The sequence below is a fragment of the Fistularia commersonii genome, chromosome 8 (assembly GCF_037954325.1).
Source record: "Fistularia commersonii isolate RoL2024-O1a breed Wild chromosome 8, RoL_Fcom_v1.0, whole genome shotgun sequence".
Taxonomy (NCBI): domain Eukaryota; kingdom Metazoa; phylum Chordata; class Actinopteri; order Syngnathiformes; family Fistulariidae; genus Fistularia; species Fistularia commersonii.
The window spans coordinates 3,916,226-3,935,792 of NC_141291.1; the positions used below are offsets into that span (position 1 = coordinate 3,916,226).

The 19,567-nt window shown below is 45.6% G+C and overlaps 1 protein-coding gene across 2 annotated transcripts in view; it reads left to right on the top strand.

Moving 5' to 3' along the window:
• The first annotated feature begins 8,017 nt into the window (after positions 1-8,017).
• lrfn5a (leucine rich repeat and fibronectin type III domain containing 5a) overlaps positions 8,018-19,567 on the top strand; it is an 80,581-nt gene continuing 69,031 nt past the window's right edge. Inside the window, exon 1 of one of the 2 annotated variants that reach the window (XM_086150544.1) lies at positions 8,018-8,146. The gene's annotated coding sequence lies outside the window, so the exon portion shown is untranslated. Of the gene's footprint in view, positions 8,147-8,305; positions 8,793-19,567 lie in introns of those variants that run through there. The other variant, XM_086150543.1, reaches the window with a different exon arrangement.

A 19,567-nucleotide genomic window follows, 5' to 3' on the forward strand; every position in this document is an offset into this window, starting at 1 on the left:
GGCGCTGCAGAAACAAAAAAATAGAAGCGTCTTCACAGAGCGTTTATGAGCCCGACGTTCATTCTTTGGCTTTTTATACCGCCGCTCTTCTGTTCGTAGCCTGGCATCTGTGTGTGTGTGTGTGTGTGTGTGTGTGTGTGTGTGTGTGTGTGTGTGTGTGTGTGTTGCTCTATAATTGGCCTTCAACACAGTGAAAGCTCACACAAACAAACGCTACTCTTCGTCTGGTGTTTTCTTTGGAGATCTTCCTACAACTCGGTGGAAATAATAACCATATAAAAGTCGGGGCGTGCGTGGGGGGGGGCGGAGCTTAGCAGCGTGACAGGAAGTCACCTTCATCCATGACCTTTTGACCTGGTCACCTTTGGGCGACGGAGACAACACTCGATTTTGTAGGTTATAGGCTCATAACCAGCTCATTACACCGGTTTCCTGCTTTTCCATCGGGTTCGGGTTCACTGCAGTGAACTTTAAAATCGACCAATCATGAACGGGCGCCATCGCCAACACGACACAGACTGAAATCTTGGTGCTCGCTGTGTCATACAAAGGGATGTACCAGATACTCAGGTACATTGTAGTAGTACCATAGTACTATGTGTGTGTGTGTGTGTGTGTGTACAGTAGAATGGCAGCGGCTGTGTCGGTCAGCTCTTCTTGTCAAGGCCTTTTAGCTCCAGTGTGTTAGAAATAATAAGAGAAAAAGTGAGGTTCTGCCTTTGTGTGTGTGTGTGTGTGTGTGTGTGTGTGTGTGTGTGTGTGTGTGTGTCTGACAGAAAGTGCTCCCCGGCCCTATTATTCTGGAACAAAGCTGACCGTGTCAGAGCTGTCAGAACTTTAGCTGCTAATGAACCTCACTCTCGGTCGGCAGACGTGCCGCTTCCGCCGCCGCCGCCCCGGACGCCGCCGCGGCTGAGTTTAAGCGCTTGGCCACCGCGGGACGGTCTGCATTTGGGAGAACGCACATCATGGGGGGGAAAATAAAACCCCAAAATGCAAACGTTCCAAAGCACAGATTTTTCCGCCAGCTTTCTTTGCCGATGCACACTTGCGCGCATAGGGTGTGTGCAAACACCAGTGTGTATCATCCGAAAAGGGACGTGTTGCTTAACGTCATGGAAAAAACATGGTTATCAAATGAATAATACATAAATAACAACTTAACACAGTCAACATGTTCATAACATGTTCATAACATGTTAATAACGCTTGAATAACATGTTAATAAGATGTTCATAACACCTCACCCCCTTCCCCTACCATCTGCTTCTCTTGAAATAATTCACTTACAGCACTCAATTAACTATATATATATATATATACACGTATAATGTGTATATATGTATAAAAAATGTATACATGTGTGAATATATGTCATATATAATAGTGATATATATGTGATGTATATATACATTATGTTGTTTAGCTGTTCCTTTTAATTTTTGGAGCAGCATATTTACATATATATGAATATATATCTATATATATCTATTAGGGAATCAGTGCGAGTGTGTGTTTTCGCTTCATCTTCTGCTTATAAAAACAACAACAATAATAAATATGACATGATAAATAATATTTTTGTAATTAGGAGTTCCAAATAGGTCATTAAGTCATAATTAATCGAATACCAGTTTCGTGACTTTCGAAAATGCCCCATTATCAATGGGTGACACATTAATAATACATCAACTACACGGTAATAATATGTTAATAACACACACACACACACACACAGATTCTGGACTCGTCCCTCCGTCTCGAACGTATTTCAGCTCATTTTATGCATGAGGTGCTTTATTTTGAAGTGATAATTCAATTTTGAGGCTCATTTAACTATATATTTATATATATGTAAGCGTGTGTATATATATGTATGGAGTGTGGAGAATCAGTGTGTGTGTGTGTGTGTGTGTTTGTCACTTCAATTTCTGCTAATAATATCAACATGATGGTGCTCATGGGGTCCGAATATGTCACAAAAGTGTAATTAATTGATTTAGGTGTTGACGGCTCTGTGGCGTGAGTGATGGCGGCCGCCGTCTCCGGACGAAGGACTCGGAATCCAATTGGCGTGAAAAAATCCAAACGGGGGGGGGGGGCACTTTGACCTCGGCGTTCCCGCCGTTTGACACGCGCTTATGTTTGCAGATTATTCAAATGTGAGATTATTCCCGTTTGAATTATGCAGCGGCGTTTCAATATTTCATGCGCGGAGACGACGCAGGAATGTAATTTTTATATCTGCATCGCTTCAAAGAGCCTTTTTTTAAACCTCCTTCATGTAATTATCCTGCAGAAGGAACTCCACCGTCCGGATGATTCACATCTTCTAATCTGGTCCGTGCACAGATTACACAGATTAGCGTCTGACAGCAGATACCTGGACCGAAGGTGCAGGACGTAAATGACACCTGGACTAGTTGTCCAGTCCAAACATGAGCTGTAAATGAGTGAATGGAAGATGCAACTTAAAGACACGGTGAATTTTTGTATTTCTTAATGATGATAAATGAGAGGATCAATGACTGCATGTCACTTTATCATCTGTAAATGAGAGGGTGAATGAGTGTGAGAGTGTGTGAATGAGTGTGTGTCCATACATGACCCGTGAATGACAGAGTGAATGGTTTTACATATCTTCATGCAGGAATGAGAGGGTGAAGTGTTGCATTTCTATATTATGATGAATGAAAGGGTGAATTTTTGTATTTTTATATGATGATGAATGAAAGGGGGAATTTAGTATTTTATATTATGATGAATGAAAGGGTGAATTTAGTATTTTTGTTTGATGATGAATGAAAGGGTGACTTTAGTATTTTTATTTGATGATGAATGAAAGGGTGAATTGTTGCATTACTATATGATGATGAATGAGAAGATGAATTTAGTATTTTTATGTGATGATGAATGAAAGGGTGAATTTAGTATTTTTATATGATGATGAATGAAAGGGTGGATTTTTGTATTTTTATATGATGATGAATGAAAGGGTGAATTTAGTATTTTTATTTGATGATGAATGAAAGGGTGAATTATTGCATTACTATATGATGATGAATGAGAGGATGAATTTAGTATTTTTAAATGATGATGAATGAAAGGGTTAATTTTTGTATTTCTATATATCTTTATAGCCTTGACTTTGACACTTTATAGTTTTATTTGTATTTCTTTTTCTCCCCTCCTTTTTTTAACATTTTTTTTTACTGTTTATACAATTTCCTACAATTATTTATTATTTTTATGTTTTACTTGAAACTCTGGCACAACAATTCCCTCGGGATAAATAAAGTTGTTCTTATTCTTATTCTTATATGATGATGAATGAGAGGATGAATGGGTTTATGCGAATGACAGGGTGAATGTTTGTACAAACCAATATTTAAGTTGATGATCGGGTGAATGGTTTTAAGTCTTTATATAACATGGGAATGAGAGGGTGAATGGGCCGACATGTCTACATGCAAGTCTATATAGCATGAGAATGAAAGGGGGAATTTTTTATATTTCTATATGATGATGAATGAGGGGGAATTTTTATATTTCTATATGATTAATGAATGAAAGGGTGAATTGTATTTCTATCTGATATTGAACGAGAGGGTGAATGGTTGCTCCATGCAGGGAATCAAACTCAAACAACAGTAGTGTGGCGCCGTGTGTAATGGACCCGCTCAGTATTGCGCCTTGTGATTGGTCAATATTTCCTGGGGCTCCGAACAGGAAGTGTGGATGGTTTGGCCGGACGGTCGACAGCCCGGTTCTGGCGTGGCTTGTTATCGGTTCTTGTCCATGTTTTCAAATGGCTGTGTTGGTTTGTGGTGGCGCAGGGGGTGTTAGCTTAGCTTAGCCGTCCAATTATATGTCTTGTAGCAGCGTTTTCAGCGACGCCACAGAAAATCAGCCAATTGATGCGCTGGGTTTTGGAATAAAGTTCAGGACCCAGCCTTGTATTTCCTTTTTATTGACTTATATTACCTATTCATAGTACGTTACATTTATTATACTATGTATTAATTATATTTTTAATATTTTAAAGAAAGTCTTACCACTTTATATAACAATATTATTAATGTGAAATTACGCTTAGGCTCCACCCGCCTTCAGATTTTTTTTTATTGTGCACATGTGATGACTGTAGAACTGGGTTAGCATCAGGATAGCATTAGGTTAGCATCGGGTTAGCATGATTCTAGTTTTTCATTTTTGTTTGTACATATGTATATCTGTTTATACTATTTGTGTTCAATAAAAATTTGTATTTAAAAAAAACAATAAACAAACGCATCGGGTTAGCATGAGGTTAGCATTGGGTTAGCATCACTAGTGGACCGAGCAGGGTGCCTGTTCTGGATCTTCACCAAGCTAATGGGTCGAAGCGGCTAGTGCCGAACCGTCCCCAGGCTCTTACAAATGGCAATAGCATCCCTTCTGATTGGTCTGGGAACATCTGGAAACATCTGGAAACATCTGGAAACATCTGGAAACATCTGGAAGCATAGCATTCAGGTACTCAGCGAGGAGAAGGAGGAGGACTTCTTGAGGGAACGTAGCGAAAAGGCCATGTCAGCAAGCGCTGATCCAGATTCACCCGCTGGACTCCAGAGGCCACAGCTGACGGACGCCCAAATAAGGAGCTTCCAAAAATAGCAGGGACACACACACACACACACACACACTCACACACACACACACACACACACACGGAAGGATGTGCTGTCTGACAGATGAGCTGCTGTGCACCATGTGTGTCAGAGGAGGAGGTGCAGGATAACAGTGGAGAACATGGCCGGATGGAGCTCATCTTCAGCCGGGTGGAGAAAGACCTTCCTCATAGATTGATCGTAAATCGATCGCCCGATCAATCGATCTGTGACGCTAAAGCTTTTCTTCCCCCCTGCTGCTGAAATCCACTGGTTTTATTTTGTAGTTTTTGTTCTTCTAATTCCAGATGGCGCTCAGCCGCTGTCTTTCAAAGCGTCTTATTTTGAAGGTGTTGTTTCCTGCTCTCTCTTTCTCTCCGCTCGCGGTCGTTGATGAACGGCCGAGCGGCCGATCGTCGCCTCGGGAGACAAAAAGCTGCGCATTGATTGACGAGAAGGTCAGAGGAAGGCGCGCCATTGGCCGCCGTCTTCTCGCTGATGGACGACCTCGGCCTGCGTCGATAGCGGCGGAAAGAAATCAGGGGCTGCGCTCTGGACTCACACACACACACACACACACACACACACACACACACACACACACACACACACACACACAGGCTTCTCTTCCACCCTGGGCCTGCAGAAGGTCCACGACGAGGTCACGACATCAGAACCCAGGCTTTTATTTCGCAGGGACATTGACTCTTTTTATATGTATATTTATTTTTATATATTTATATTTATATATATATATATTTTCATTTATTATTTTTATTTTTTTTGCATATATTTATATGTTTATGTATATTTTATATCCAATAATAATCAAAGTAACTAGTGATAATATTGTTGAGGTGTGCTAAGAGCTTTAGCTTCAGGAGCTAGCGCTCTTTTCTTTTCTCTCTTTTACTCTCTTTCAATCTTTCTCTCCCTCCTTTATCTCGTTTCTCTCCCTCACTTTGACTCTCTGACTATCTCTCACTCTCTTTTTGTATCTCTTCTTCTCCAGCTCTCTTTCTTTCTCTCTCCTCTTTTCTCTCCATCTTCTCTGTCATTCTCTCTGTTTTGGACTCTCTTTCTTCTTCTCTCTTCCATGATCTCTCTCTCCCTCGCTTTCTTTCTTTCTCTCTCTCTCTTTGACTCTCAATCTGAGACTCTCCTTTTAGCATCTCTCTTTCCCTCTTTTCTCTCTCTCTTTCAATAGATCTCTCTCTCATTCTCTCTATTTTTGACTCTTTCTGTCATCATTTATCTCTCTCTTCAGCGATCCCTCTCTCTTTCTCTCTTTGAATATCCTTTGCTCCCTTTTTGAATATCTCTCTCTCCAGCTCTCTCTTTCCTTCTATCTCACTCTCTCTCTTTTTGAATATTTTCTTGTGGTTTATCCCTCTCTCTTTCTTTCTTCCTCAGTTTGACTCTCTCTTTCCATCTCTCATTCTTTCTCTCTCTTTGACTATCAATCTCTCTCTCCCTCTTTTTTCTGTTCCCTCTCTCATTCTCTCTATTTTTGACTCTTTCACTCATCCTTTATCTCTCTTCAGCAATCTTTCTTTCTTTCTTTCTTTCTTTCTTTCTTTCTTTCTTTCTTTGAATATCTCTCTCTCCAGCTCTCGTTCCTTCTCTCTCTCTCTTTCACTCTCACTCTTTTTTTGGAATATCTCTCTCTTTCTCTTTTGGCTTATCTCTTTGGTTTGTCTTTGGCAATCTCTCACTCTTTCTTTCTTCCTCTCTTTTACTCTCTCTTTCCATCTCTCTTTTTGAATATCTCTCTTTCTTTCTTCCTCTCTTTGACCATGAATCTCTCGCCCTCTTTTTTCTCTATCCTCTCTCATTCACTTTATTTTTGACTCATCGTCTATCGCTCTCTTCGGCAATCCTTCTCTCTTTCCGTCTCTCTTTCCTCCTCTCTTTCTCTCTTGTCTCTCCTCCTCTCTTTTTTGAATATTTCTCTCTGTCTTTCTCTATATCTCTTTTCCCTTTTTTCCCTCCCTCTCTCTCTGGTCCTTGCTGCAGAGCCCTCCTCATGCCATGGTGCAGACACAAGTGTGTGTGTGTGTGTGTGTGTGTGTGTGTGTGTGTGTGTGTGTGTGTGTGTGTGTGTGTGTGTGTGTGTGTGTGTGTGTGTGTGTGTGTGTGTGTGTCGGGTGAAAGTTGACCGTCCATCCGGGTCCTGTGGGTGTCGGCCGCGCGCGCCAGTCCGAGGTCTTCCTCTAACTTCCGTGCAGCGGGCGATCAACCGCGTCAAGCTAGACGAGCTTACACCAAGCAACTTCCGGTTGTGTGGGGATCGTTTCAAAATAAAAGCCCGGGCATGATGAAGCAAATCCCGCCCCCTAAAAAAAAAAAACCCGCGAACCACCGCGTTAAATCGAACTGATTAGTCGAGTTTCGCATCCATTACCAAGATGACACGTTTAACTCTTATGTATAACTAATCAATTCTCACTTAGAATACTTATTTGGAACATTTATCTATATATTGTAACGAGGCACGAATGTTGGGGTGTATGTTGATGCTTGTTTTCTGCGTGATTTTTGGGGTTGTGAATGAATTCCGTTTTTTTTCCTGGAATGAAAGCTACTATGTATTTCGTATTAAAACAGAAATTGAGCTATTTAACTTATTATCAAACTCAAGGTCCGCGGGCCAAATGTAGCCCGCCACATCATTTTTTTTTGTGGCCCGCGAGGAAGTCTTAAAAGGTCTGGTTGTCTTAAAAATCAATAAGACAAATGTGTGCGTTTACCTTAAACTACATTTCTCACAATTCAGAATCAGAAAAACTGGTAGGCACATGGGGTAGCAGTATCAAAGTTAAGAACATCAAGACTAAAATTAAAAACAAAAAAATTGAGGACAAAAAGTTATCCTTCCACGAATTGTCAAAGAATTAAAAGCCAAAACTGCAACGCAGCAGAACGCGTTCATGAAAGATTTGTCTAGAAACTCTGCAGCACTGAAAGCTAGCTTTGCAACTTTTTTTGACATCTATGCAAATGCATATGTGACAGTTTGGATTTGAATGACTTATAAATTCAGAGTTATTAAGCATTAAGGTGTAGTTATATTTATTTAACATTAGATTTGGTTATATTTATACTGTTAGTATGGGTTGATTAGTATGCCAGTTGAGGTCACGGTGGAACTGGATGGACCGATGAAGCGGGCGAGGCTTGTGAGTTCACAGTTGATTAAAAATTAATTCATAAATGAAGCGTTAAAAATCGTTTCGTGTTCCGCTTAATCCGCCTTCACGCAGCGGCCGACGCAAAACGGAAGATCCGGTGACGAGCGCGGGACTTTTATTCTGAAAGGAATAAACCGGAATGCGGTTGCGGTCAAGCTTTCGCGCTTGACGGGTCCGCCAGAGCCGCCGCACTGTGGATTAGCGGTGGCTGCGTGGAGGACCGTGGGGGGGGCGGAGGAGGACCGTGACTCCGATCCGAACCCCCGCTGCGTGGGACCGGACGACCCGCCGTCTTGACCGGAAGCGGTAAACTTTACCCCGATTTGCGACCGCGGGAGGAGAAAGCCTCGTCGGTGCGGCCGGGCGGACTGAACCGGAGTGCGGGTCCCGGTATCGGTTTACCGGCGGAGGGGTGGAGGGGGGGGGCGTGGGTGGGGGATCGAGGGGGGAACCGGGAGCGATGACATCATGTCCGGGCGGTAGGAGAACCCGCCCGGAGCGTCGGACCCCGGTTGGATTATCCCGCACGTCCGCGGCCCGCGTGGATCCACAGCCTCCCGGTGCGGGATTACCCACGCAGCGCGGCGGTTGACGGGACGAGGAGGAAGAAGAAGAAGAAGAAGAAGAAGAAGAAAAGAGGAGGAGGAGGAGGAGGGGGGGAAGAACCGGTGGATGGGAGTTGCTTCTCTCACTCTCTCCCGGAGATGGAGGGATGAAACCGGGATCCAGGCGCGGGTGGAACGGGGTGAAAATCACGAGTTGAAGTGGAGGACGGACGCGGGATCTATTCTCCACGGATCTTACACTCGTGCATGAGACGTGCACGAGTTTTTTTTTCTTTCTTCCGACCCGTCTGGAAACCCGTGTGCGTGTGGAGTTACCGCTAAAGACCCCCCGGCCCGGTGATGGAGCTCCGTGGGAGCTCCGCGCCCTGACGCGCCTCCGCAGACAGGTAAACTTCCGACGCCCCGCAGCTTTTTTTCTTTTTTTTTTTTAATTTTCCTGCGGGAACGATGGATGAAAAGAAGGAGTGGGGGGGGAGGAGAGGACGGAGGTGGGGGTCCCCCCGCCGGTCCCCCCCGCCCCCCGCCGGTCCTCCCGCCGGGAGGAAGCGGAGGCAGAGTTTCCACATTCTCTCGCTGCAGACTGATCTGAATGCTGATGCGGGGCGGAGGTGTGCGCGTGTGCATGTGCGTGTGTGTATGTGTGTGTGTGTCTGTGTGAAGGTGTGGGGGGGAGCGTGCGTGTGAGTGGGTGGGGTGCAGCCGTTCAATGCAAGGTCAAAACAACCAAAAAAAAAAAACGAGTCCGATCCAAGTTGCGGGAGGGATGTTGTGTGCGTGTGCGTGCGTGCGTGTGTGTGTGTGTGTGTGTGTGTGTGTGTGTGTGTGTGTGCGTGCGCGTTCCGGTGCAGCCCGACACGCGGTGCGAAATTCCAGGAGGAGTCGCGCACGGAGCTGTCCGTGAGCGCGGGGGCGTACACGCGCAACACGCAGTCGGTGACGTTGATGTAGATGAAGACGCGGTGATGCGCGTGCTCGCATGGTGATACGCGTGCTCACATGTGCACATTTTGAGATGGACGCCGGACTCTCCGGTGCACGCGCACGCACGCACGTCTCGTCATCAGGAGCCACGTGACGCGCACGAGCAGTCTCGGACCGTGTTTGCTCTCGGTCTGAACCGTAACTGTGCGGACATGTGCGCGTGCGTGCGTGCGTTATTGGCGTGTTGTTTCCCCGCAAAGCGCGTCCTCTTCCAGCCATCGTGGGTGCGTGTTTCCAGGCACGGGAAGGTTGCGGGTTGGATTCCCGGCGTTCGCCAGGGATTATTTGTGATTGGTGACGGGCGGTCATGTGACGCGAAAGGCGGCGAGCCATTGGCCCGTGGATCTCCACCCCTGCAGCTGTGGAGGTGGAGTGGCGCGGAGTGTCGTGGAGTGGTGGAGAGTGGGGTGGAGTGTCGTGGAGTGGGGTGGCGTGGGGTGGAGTGTGGGGGGGGGGGGGGGGGGGTGACCACAGATGTTTTGGGAACATTGCGCTGGCGGCGGCGGAGCGGTGAACCTGATTGGACGGGAGGTCGGCGTGACGTCAGGGCGACGCGCTTGTGAGGGTGCAGCTGTTCCGGACCGGAGCCATATGTTTTTTTTTTTTTTTTTTTAATTCACAAATCTATATACGCGACACAAAATCAGACAGCACTATACAGAGTATAATTAAAATACTTTCTATGCTGATACACATACACCCAATTCTAAAAAAAAAAAAAAAAAACACCCAAATAAAATTCATTCGTACTACCTTCCCATCCTGAAAGCCATTTTTAGTGGTGGTGTAGTGATCTTCCTGAAGAAAGACTTAAGTTTGGTTCGTTCTAGAGCCTTTTTTCCTCCAAAACAACAAAAAAAAAAAAAAACAGTGTTTCCGGCGAGTCTGGAGGCGGGGCCTTCTCCTCACTGCTTCCTGGTTCCTGCGGTGCAGTTCCACCCCCCGCCACTAGGGGCAGCACAGCCTCCTTTGCACAGTTAGCCGGTTGGTGTTTTGTTTTTGTTTTGTTGATGAAATTCCTGTCAAGAAAGAGTTGGGAAAATACACCTTTACCGGCTGTTTGTTTGACAGGTTGATCTGTCCAATCGGATCATACGGTGTACAGAAACAGCGACTCCCTATCTATCTATCTATCTATCTATCTATCTATCTATCTATCTATCTATCTATCTATCTATCTATCTATGACGTTATATTTGAATTTTACCTCTTCACTATTCAGGTTTATACTGCTCACTCTGTTTGCATATCATCATCATCATCATCATCATTATTATTACTATAATTGTCCTTATTTGCAGTATTAGTCTTTGTAGTGTTTATCCACCCATCCATTCCCTCAATCCTCTGTGAGTTATCCAGAGAAGCGCCATGGAGAAGCACCCTAATGATATTAATAAAAGTAATAATATTTTTTATTACTATTATTAACTGTTATTCATCCATCCATCCATCCATCCATCCATCCTCTGCCACTTATCCTCAGTAGCATCACTGGAACAGCACCTCAGTGCTATTGAGAATGATAAGATTGATAATATTTATTATCATTATTATTTACTATTATTCCTAATCATCCATCCAACCATCCATCCATCCTCTGCCGTTTATCCAGGATAGTGTCACAAGGGCATTATATTCATATTATTATTTATAATATTAGTCCTGTTATCAAATATTATTATTCCTATTATTATCCTTACATCTCCTGCCATGATCCAGGGTTGGGTCGTGGGTGACAAAACTATAATAATAATAACATTTATTATTATTATTATTATTAATAAGAAATAGAAAATGAATAAGAAATGAATAAAAACAAGAAATGTAATAATGATATAGAAATGTGTGCGTTGTGTGTTTAATATAAATATAGAAATATAAGACTATTAATAAGTGTGGCAGAACAAAAATAATAATAATAATTGTTATTAAGATAACTTTTCTTGATCCCCATAAGGGAATTTCCTTTGTCACAGCAGTGTAACACTTATTATGTCAAAAAAATAAAATAAAAATGCATATAAATATAAATACAAAGGTAGAAGACAGGATAGAGCAAGACCAAAAAAATATCATATCATATTAATAATTTTAATATTACTAATATTAAGAATAATAAGAAAAAAGACATTTAAGAATTATATAGAAATCAGTGCTTTGTGGGTTTAATACAGATTATGTAGAAATATAAGAGTATTTATAAGTGTGACAGAATAATAATGATAATAATTATTATTATTCATAAGAATGATGAAAAATGTTAGAATTATATAGAAAGGCATGCGTTGTATTTTTAATATATTTAGAATTATGCAGAAATATATGAATAATAAGTGTGATAGAATGATAGTAATCATAATTATTATGATTATTTTTGCTATTATCATCATTTTTATTAAAGTTGTAGTTGTATTTGTGTTGTTGGTTAAGTAACCGTTCGTTTTTGACCAGGTGAACTTCAGGATTACCCTCAGACCTGCGTGCTAATCCCACATCGGCAGGAAAACGATTTCTCCAATTAACCCTTGGTGTATCCATGGCAACCAGCCCACCGCCGTGCTCTTGGAGGCCAAAAAGCAGCAGATATACTTTGGGGTAACCGCAGGGCAGTTGAGGAAAAATCCCGGTCCTTGTCCGTTGGGAAAGTTCCCAGAGCGGATCGCCGCCTGTTCCACGGCGCTGTGACCTCACGGGGGGGGGGGGGGGTTGGCGGCGGCGGCGGCGGCGGCGGCGGCGCGTTGCGATTAAACACACCGGCTCTGAGCGAAGCAGGCATCTCTGCCAAGGCGGGATTAGACTTTGGCTGTTGGTGGCTCTCGTTAAGTTCCTCCTCAAAATCCATTACAAAGTCTTTAATTACATTCGAAAACAGAATTATGGGCCGTTGTTGTTGTTGTCGCCGTTGTCGTCCTCGTCGTCGCTATTAGCGACTCGGTCGTTCTCTCGCAAACGAGGCTCATCCCTCGCTCCTCTGTTCCGGCGATGAAGAGGTCAGCCGCTAAATAAATAAACCGACTTTTGGTATTTCCGCCTTTTTTGTTGTCGGCTCCGCCGTTTTGGGTTTTTAATTAAACATTTTTATTTTTCCTCTCAGTCTTTGTGCGCCGCGGAAACCGTCTCCCTCTCTCTCTCTCTCTACGCCCGTCTGTCTTTGTCTGTCCGTCCTTTCGGCTCCAACAGAAGAAGAAACAGATTGTTTTTTATTGGTTAATAAGAGCCGCGAGGGTTGCAGGGTCCAGGTGGGTTGCATTCCCCACCTTTCCCCTTTAGAATTCGCCCCTTCGGGTCCTCGCCGTTAATAACGCCGCTCGCTCAGTCAACCTGCCAGGAGATAAAACGAGAAAACACTCGGCGAGCGCGAGCTGCCGGATATTTTATCTAATTCTTTTTCTTTCGGCCCGCTTTATCCGACAGGCGCGGTGCATGTCGGAGGGCGGCGAGATTTTTAATTCGCCCGACCCTGCCGAGGTGACCGTCGGAGGTCGTCGGACCAGTTGAGATAAGGCGAGGGTTCTTTTGCGAGGAACGGAGGAACGGACGCAGCCGGACGGATGCAACCGATAAACCGTCGTCGTGTCAGATCGAGGTGTTTTGGAGATATTACGCGACGGCGGCGTATCGGTCGCGCCGTTCCACGTGCACGCTGCGCTTCGAAACGGGGTCGCACGATAAGGGAGGCAATTTTTTCAGGGGGGGAATCGAATCGGCGCTTATTCGCGGCGTTGACCTGCGCCAACGACTCGGAGATAAGGAACTATTCGGCGATAGCGGCGGCTGATGGCGGAGGTTTTATTTAATATGCGCTCGTTCAAAGACGGAGCGGAGAAAAAGACCTTTTTTATTTTTTATTTTATCCACATAGGAGGACGGTTGCGCCGCTCGTTTGGCAGAAATTGTAAATTAAAACCCAGATGACTGGGAGGAATCACAGACGAACACCACGGTTGACGAGCTCCCCATTGGACTCGACGTATGTCGCCTCACATTCCTCGATGTAAATAATCGTCTTTTCTCTCTATTCGTTTATTCTTTGATTATTTTTTCATCCGCGTATTTCTTTACGTGGGTGGAGTCAATTCAGTATTGCGGGCAGCCAAAGGCCTTGACCTTTGACCTCCTCGACGGCAGTAAAGATTTTAAAACAACTCACTTCACCATGTGGAGCCTCGGTACGTTCTCCTAGCTGGGTTCTCCACAGTCCGAAATCAGGGTTGACCAAATCGCCCCGTAATCGTGAATGACTGTTTAATATCACGATTTATAGAATTGAATATTGTTAACATTGTTTTAGACCGTAATTGATGTTTTTTCCTCCAAATCAGGGATGATGATTAATCAACAGAGTGAATGGAATTGAAAAGATCACACCTTTATTTCTTTTATTTACCTTCTAGTCTTCTCATGTTTATTCCCCAATGTACAGAAACATCCATTATCTCCTCAGGTTCAGGTGTTTTTACATGAATTCAGTCCATATTTTCCGCACTATAAGGCACATCGGATTATAAGGCGCACCTTCAATGAATGGCCTGTTTTTAAAACTGTTTCCATATATAAGGCGCACTGCATTATAAGGCGCATAGAATAGAAACTACTGTGGTGGCTGGGGTTGTGTTATGTATCACAAGATGAAACTGCGCTAAAGGGAATGTCAACAAAACAGTCAGCTAAGTTAGTCAAACTTCATTAATAGAATACAAACCAGCGTTCTGACAACTCCATTCACTCCCAAAACAAGTCAGTGCATTCACACTACGATAGCATACATACCAGTTGCTCTTACTGGTTTTTGCACCGCCTTCATTGAAAACTATGTTTTTCAAACTCCATTTGTCACAGTTTAAAGCTTTTCATAAAACGAAAGCACCAAGAAGGACCGGCTCTAAATTAATTGATGTTCATGTCGCTAGCTAGCTAGCACTGTAGCCCTCATTTGAGTAGTGACTGTAGAGACGCTTTTACTTGCTGCTCTTTGTTCAACAACCCACTGTTCAAGTTTGTCCTCCAACTTTAGCCATCTCGCTTTGTTTCCTCGGAAACTCTGTTTGGTCTTCTTTACTCGGCGCACTTGTTGCTTCCTCCACTTCCGTACCATTGATTCATTAACGTTGAATTCTCTCGCCGCTGCTGTATTCCCGTGTTCTACAGGATGACTGATCGTCTTGAGTTTAAACTTTGCGTCGTAAGCTAGTCTCTTGAAAGGTGCCATTTTGGGGTCTTTATCCACACACAACTGTTGTGGGACTGGAATTCCCCTTTACCATTTGTACCGCTGCTACTTTGTTGACTACAGAAGCCATTATTAACCAATATTGATCCATATATAAGGCGCATCTGATTATAAGGCGCATTGTTGGTTTTTGAGAAAATAAAAGGCTTTTAGGTGCGCATTATAGTGCGGAAAATGCAATAATCTGTTGTTCACCCTCTCATCCACAATTCTTCTCCGACCGCGGAAGATGGAGAACCCGGAGAGAACCCGTGAAGGAGGCCGGGCGAACATCGGTACGCGATTGACGGGTCAAGCCCCGCCTCCTGATAGTCGTTTCGGGATCGATTGGGCGGCGCCGCCGTCGACTGGAAACAGGTGCGCGCCAATCTGGGCCAATGGAGCGGCCTAATCCCGGGGCCCAGAAGGTCAGCAGTGATGAACGGCGTTGTGTTCGGGAGCAGCAGAGGGACGGAGAGCCGAGTAGATTAAATGGCGCATTTAATTAAGAGGCTTGGGATCAGGAAGTCAGGGATCAGTCGCGGCCCATGCCAACAGTGGCTACATTTAGCCTAGCTTGTTAGCGCGTCCCATCTGCTCACACACGGATTAAGGCCTCGGAGCGGGAGCCCCGATTCCCGCCGTTTATTTTTCTTTTCTTTATCCGGCTCCGGCGGCAGGGAATCCAAACGGGGTCTCATGGAAGATGGCGTCCGGCGTCCGCTATCGGACCCAGCCTCTCGCTCAAGGTGCCGCCGCGAACCGCTATTTCCGCTTGTTTGTTTTTCTTCCGTGGCGGCGGAGGTTTTTAAGCCGTCTGACTTTGGCCGGTTGGTTAAACCAAATTCTATAAATAACGTGCCGTTAATCCCTCGTTGGCAGAGGGTTCACTATTCTTTTTTCTTTCTTGGCACCGTCCGCCGGGAGCGGAGCGGCGGATTTGCGGCGAGCGCAGGGGTTCGATTCGCGGAAGCGATCGGGCGATACGATACGATACGATATGATAGGGCGGCGAGCAAACACACCCCAACTCAACAGCAAGTCAGCTCTATACCCAGTCAATCATTCATTCATTCATTGTCCTGCAGACTGTCACAGTTCTGCAGCCAATCACAGGTGACACTGGGCCGGCAGGCCGGGGCGCTAACGGCGAGCGTGCAAGTGCACGTGCACGTGCGCGCATTCGCTCCCCCTTCCACCCTTGGGGGCTGTTTGTCCGCCGCAGTAAGCTGTGATTTTGACACTCAGGATGCGACTGATCTCTCAGCCACCCTGCGGATTTACACACACACACACACATGTTCACATACCCTGAGCGCATGACACAAACACACACACACACACACACACACAAATCACGGCAAGGGTTGTTCACTTTTGCCGCTTCAGCATCTCCCTCACTTCAGAATGGTGATGCAGGAGATGAAGGTCTGGATGTGGGCGGGGCTTAATGTGACGGCCTGTCAATCAAAAATGTATCATCAAGCAGGTGTGACGGGTGAACTTGTCGGCCGACTTCCAGAACGCCGTTTTGTCTTGTCTTTGGGTACTTCCTGCCCGCGAGCAGGGAGTCACTGGAGGAGCCCCTTAAGCCTCCTATCATGTCTCGCAATCTGCTAATCCGACACCATCAGCGTCCGTGCACGGAGGGCCGAGCGCGCCGTCACAAATGGCGCGCTGGCGTAAAGTTGCGGCGAGGCCTTCAGAGAAAACTTAGAAGAGAGGGTGAATGATTGGTTGTCTGTGATTGGCTGGTTCCGATTAAGCCCCGCCCCCTTTCTGGTGGGATTAACTCTGCCGCCTATAGACGTTTAACCATTCATCTTCTCGACGACGAGGGTCTCATCTTGCATGTTTTTTGATCGTATGAGGAACCTGGAGACCCGAGAGGAACCTGAGAGACTCTGGCTGTGAGGTGGAGATGCTAACCGCTAACAATTAACACAATAATCATCCTCAGCTGGAGGCATATAGTGGACTCTTTCCTCCTCAGACCGTCCTGAGATGCCTCTGCAGGATCACTGAGCAGGAGGGCTGTCAGCCTTGTGTGTGTGTGTGTGTGTGTGTGTGTGTGTGTGTGTGTTGAAACAGTTCTTTTGCCTGGTTGATGCATCCAGTCACTCTGAGTTGGCGTCACTCAGTAATTAACGCTGTCCTTCAGACACACCATTTCTCAGCAGGGATGGGGCGTCAGTGAGACAGCCATGACAGGGAAACTCATTTCTGCAAGCGTGTGTGTGTGTGTGTGTGTGTGTGTGTGTGTGTGTGTGTGTGTGTGTGTGTAATCTCATGCAAAGTCATTTTAACCCCCACCCAACACGAACACACAGGCGCAAATTGCATGCTCGGACATATTAGGTGCGTCATATGTTGCACGGTAACAGGCTCCCGCAGGACCACACACACACACACACACACACACACACACACACACACACACACACACACACACATTCATTTGTGCACGCTCGTACGGCGTGTGGCAAGATAAGCTCGTTAGCAGGGCTTTGGCTCAGAGGGATGAATCGGAGCCCGCGGATCCCCGATGCGTATTTTGTTTCGTTGTGTTTGTTTACCTGACACGTGGCGTCGGTCTGGGCTAATACCTGGAGAAGAGAAGGCCCCCCCCGCTCGCGCTCCGTTTACCGCCTGCAAGATGGCGCGGATCGCATTTCAGCGTTCTCCGGCCCAGTTTGCCATGTTGGGGGCGGCGTCACTCGCTAGCGTTCGATATTCTATAGGTGCTAAAGAGACCCCGGGTGGTGTCACAGTTCCCGGCTCTGGCTAAAAACAGAACAGCTTCAGTTGCGAGGAAAGCGATTACTCACCCAGACGCCCGGTTCGGCGCGGAAACGCCTCTCCGGTCCGACGGGACCGTCCGACGGGATCAACCGGAAGTGGGCGGGGGCGGGCTGTTCTCGAGAGGTCGCCCTGGAAACCGGGGAGGGGTGTTTGCTTGAGGCTCGTCTGGGCGGCTTCAGCTTCGGGAGAACACGGACCCGTCTACGACCCGGAAGACGGAACCGAACAGAACCCGCATGCAGTGACAAGCGCTTGTTTCCCGCTTAGAATCGGCCTTTGTCAATTTATCTGAAGGTAGATACTCTAAATCAAACTCAAGGCCCGCGGGCTAAATGTGGCTCGCTACATCATTTTATGTGGCCCGCCAGAACATGTTAAAATAAATGAGTCAAACACATGCATTGACCGTAAGCTACATTTCCAGCGAAGTGACTGCATCCCGTCATTGGACCGCAGAGTCTCCACATCAATGCGAAGAATTGAGAAATACAAGAAAAGTTGTTCCAGATGGAAGGCTGTTTCAAGAAAGATGGGAAGGCCATTACATGTTTGTGCTTCAAGGAGAAAAAGCGGTATGTCTTTTGCGTTATGTGGCACCAAACACGGAGCTAAGTATGCTAAAGTTAGCCTTCCAGAAAAACGACAAATTGTCCAAGAATTAAAAGCCAAACTACGACGTTCACAAAAGCTGCATCCAAAAACGCTGCGGCAGTGAAAGCTAGCTTTCTAACAAAACACTAATAAAAATGTATATCTTTATTTAACATTAAGGAGTAGTTACATTTATTTTACATTTGGTCACATTTAGTTAAATTTACGTGTCTGTGATTGACAGGTACCACGTTTGGATGAAGCCCCGCCCCTCGGCCTCGGTATTCACTTGAAAACGCCTCCGAAGCCTATTTTTCAAACTATTTATTTTTAACCCTTCAGCTCTTGACTTCAAGAACACGCGTGCCTTCACTTAACACACAACACATGTGTGTGTGTGTTTGATTATCATGTCGTGATAGGACGCCATCTGGATCGTGTGACTCATGTGCATATCTGGTGTTGAGCTTTGTGAATATTCATGAGTATTCATGAGCGCATGAATATTCATGGCGCCTCCAGGGCGCCGACAGGTGGGGCGGCTCTGATTTCGGCCCGCCGATCGGTCGCTAACCGAGCCTTTCGGCGTGTCCGTCGAGGAAGCGGCTCGGCGTGGTCACGCTGACGGAAACAAAACAGCAGGTGCGCCGGAGGGGGGGGGGGGGGTTCATTGAAGCGGGATTTTAAAGGTAATATTAGCACGTCGCTAACCAAACATGCTAATTCTCCTCGTTAGCACCTTTGTCGATGCACATAATTGATGGCGAGAAAGGAGGAGACGTGCCGCACTCGTTCTCCGAACTGACCCCGAAATAAATCTTGATGAAATTACGCTTCGGAGCGCTTATTATGGATTATTAATCCATCGGGGATTGTAACTGTGTTACGCGGTAATAACAGTGTTATTAATGATAACTGGGGGTTATTATATTTGCCTGTTTATGATAGCTTCCTGCTTCCAGTCACAGCCGGGAGCAGCTGTCAATCATAGACGGGCCTCATAAGGGACGTCCCCTCGCGGCGCCAAGTGTGTGTGTGTGTGTGTGTGTCGGTGTGTAATCAAAGTGTATTTTAGTTTTAGAAATACTATATGACTTAAGTTTGTTCATAAAAAGAGAAGGAGGGAAAAATAATCTACATTGAAGGATTTCTTTTAACTAAATACACACACACACACACACACACACACACACACACAGAGTATCCCAAGTTCTCTAAAAGAAAACCGCTAGTGGGGAGAACAAAGAGCCTCCTTGAAGACCAGACATGAATTATTCACTCCGTCGGATAAGAGGAAAGAGTTTGGGAGGAGACAGAAAGACAAAGACGGAAAAAGAGAAACGGCGAGATGCGAGGAGACGGACGGACGGCGTCGAAGAAACGGACATTTCATTGACACTGACAAGATAAAGTTTCAGCTGTGCTCCATCTCCATAGCGTTTGCTGATTCGTTGAATCATTGATTCGATGAGCTGTTGATTCGTTGAGTCATTGAGTCTTATGTGTTGAGGCGGTGATTCGTTGAGTCGTTTGGATTGGCGAGTCTTCTGATTTATGTCTGCGCCGTGTCGAGTA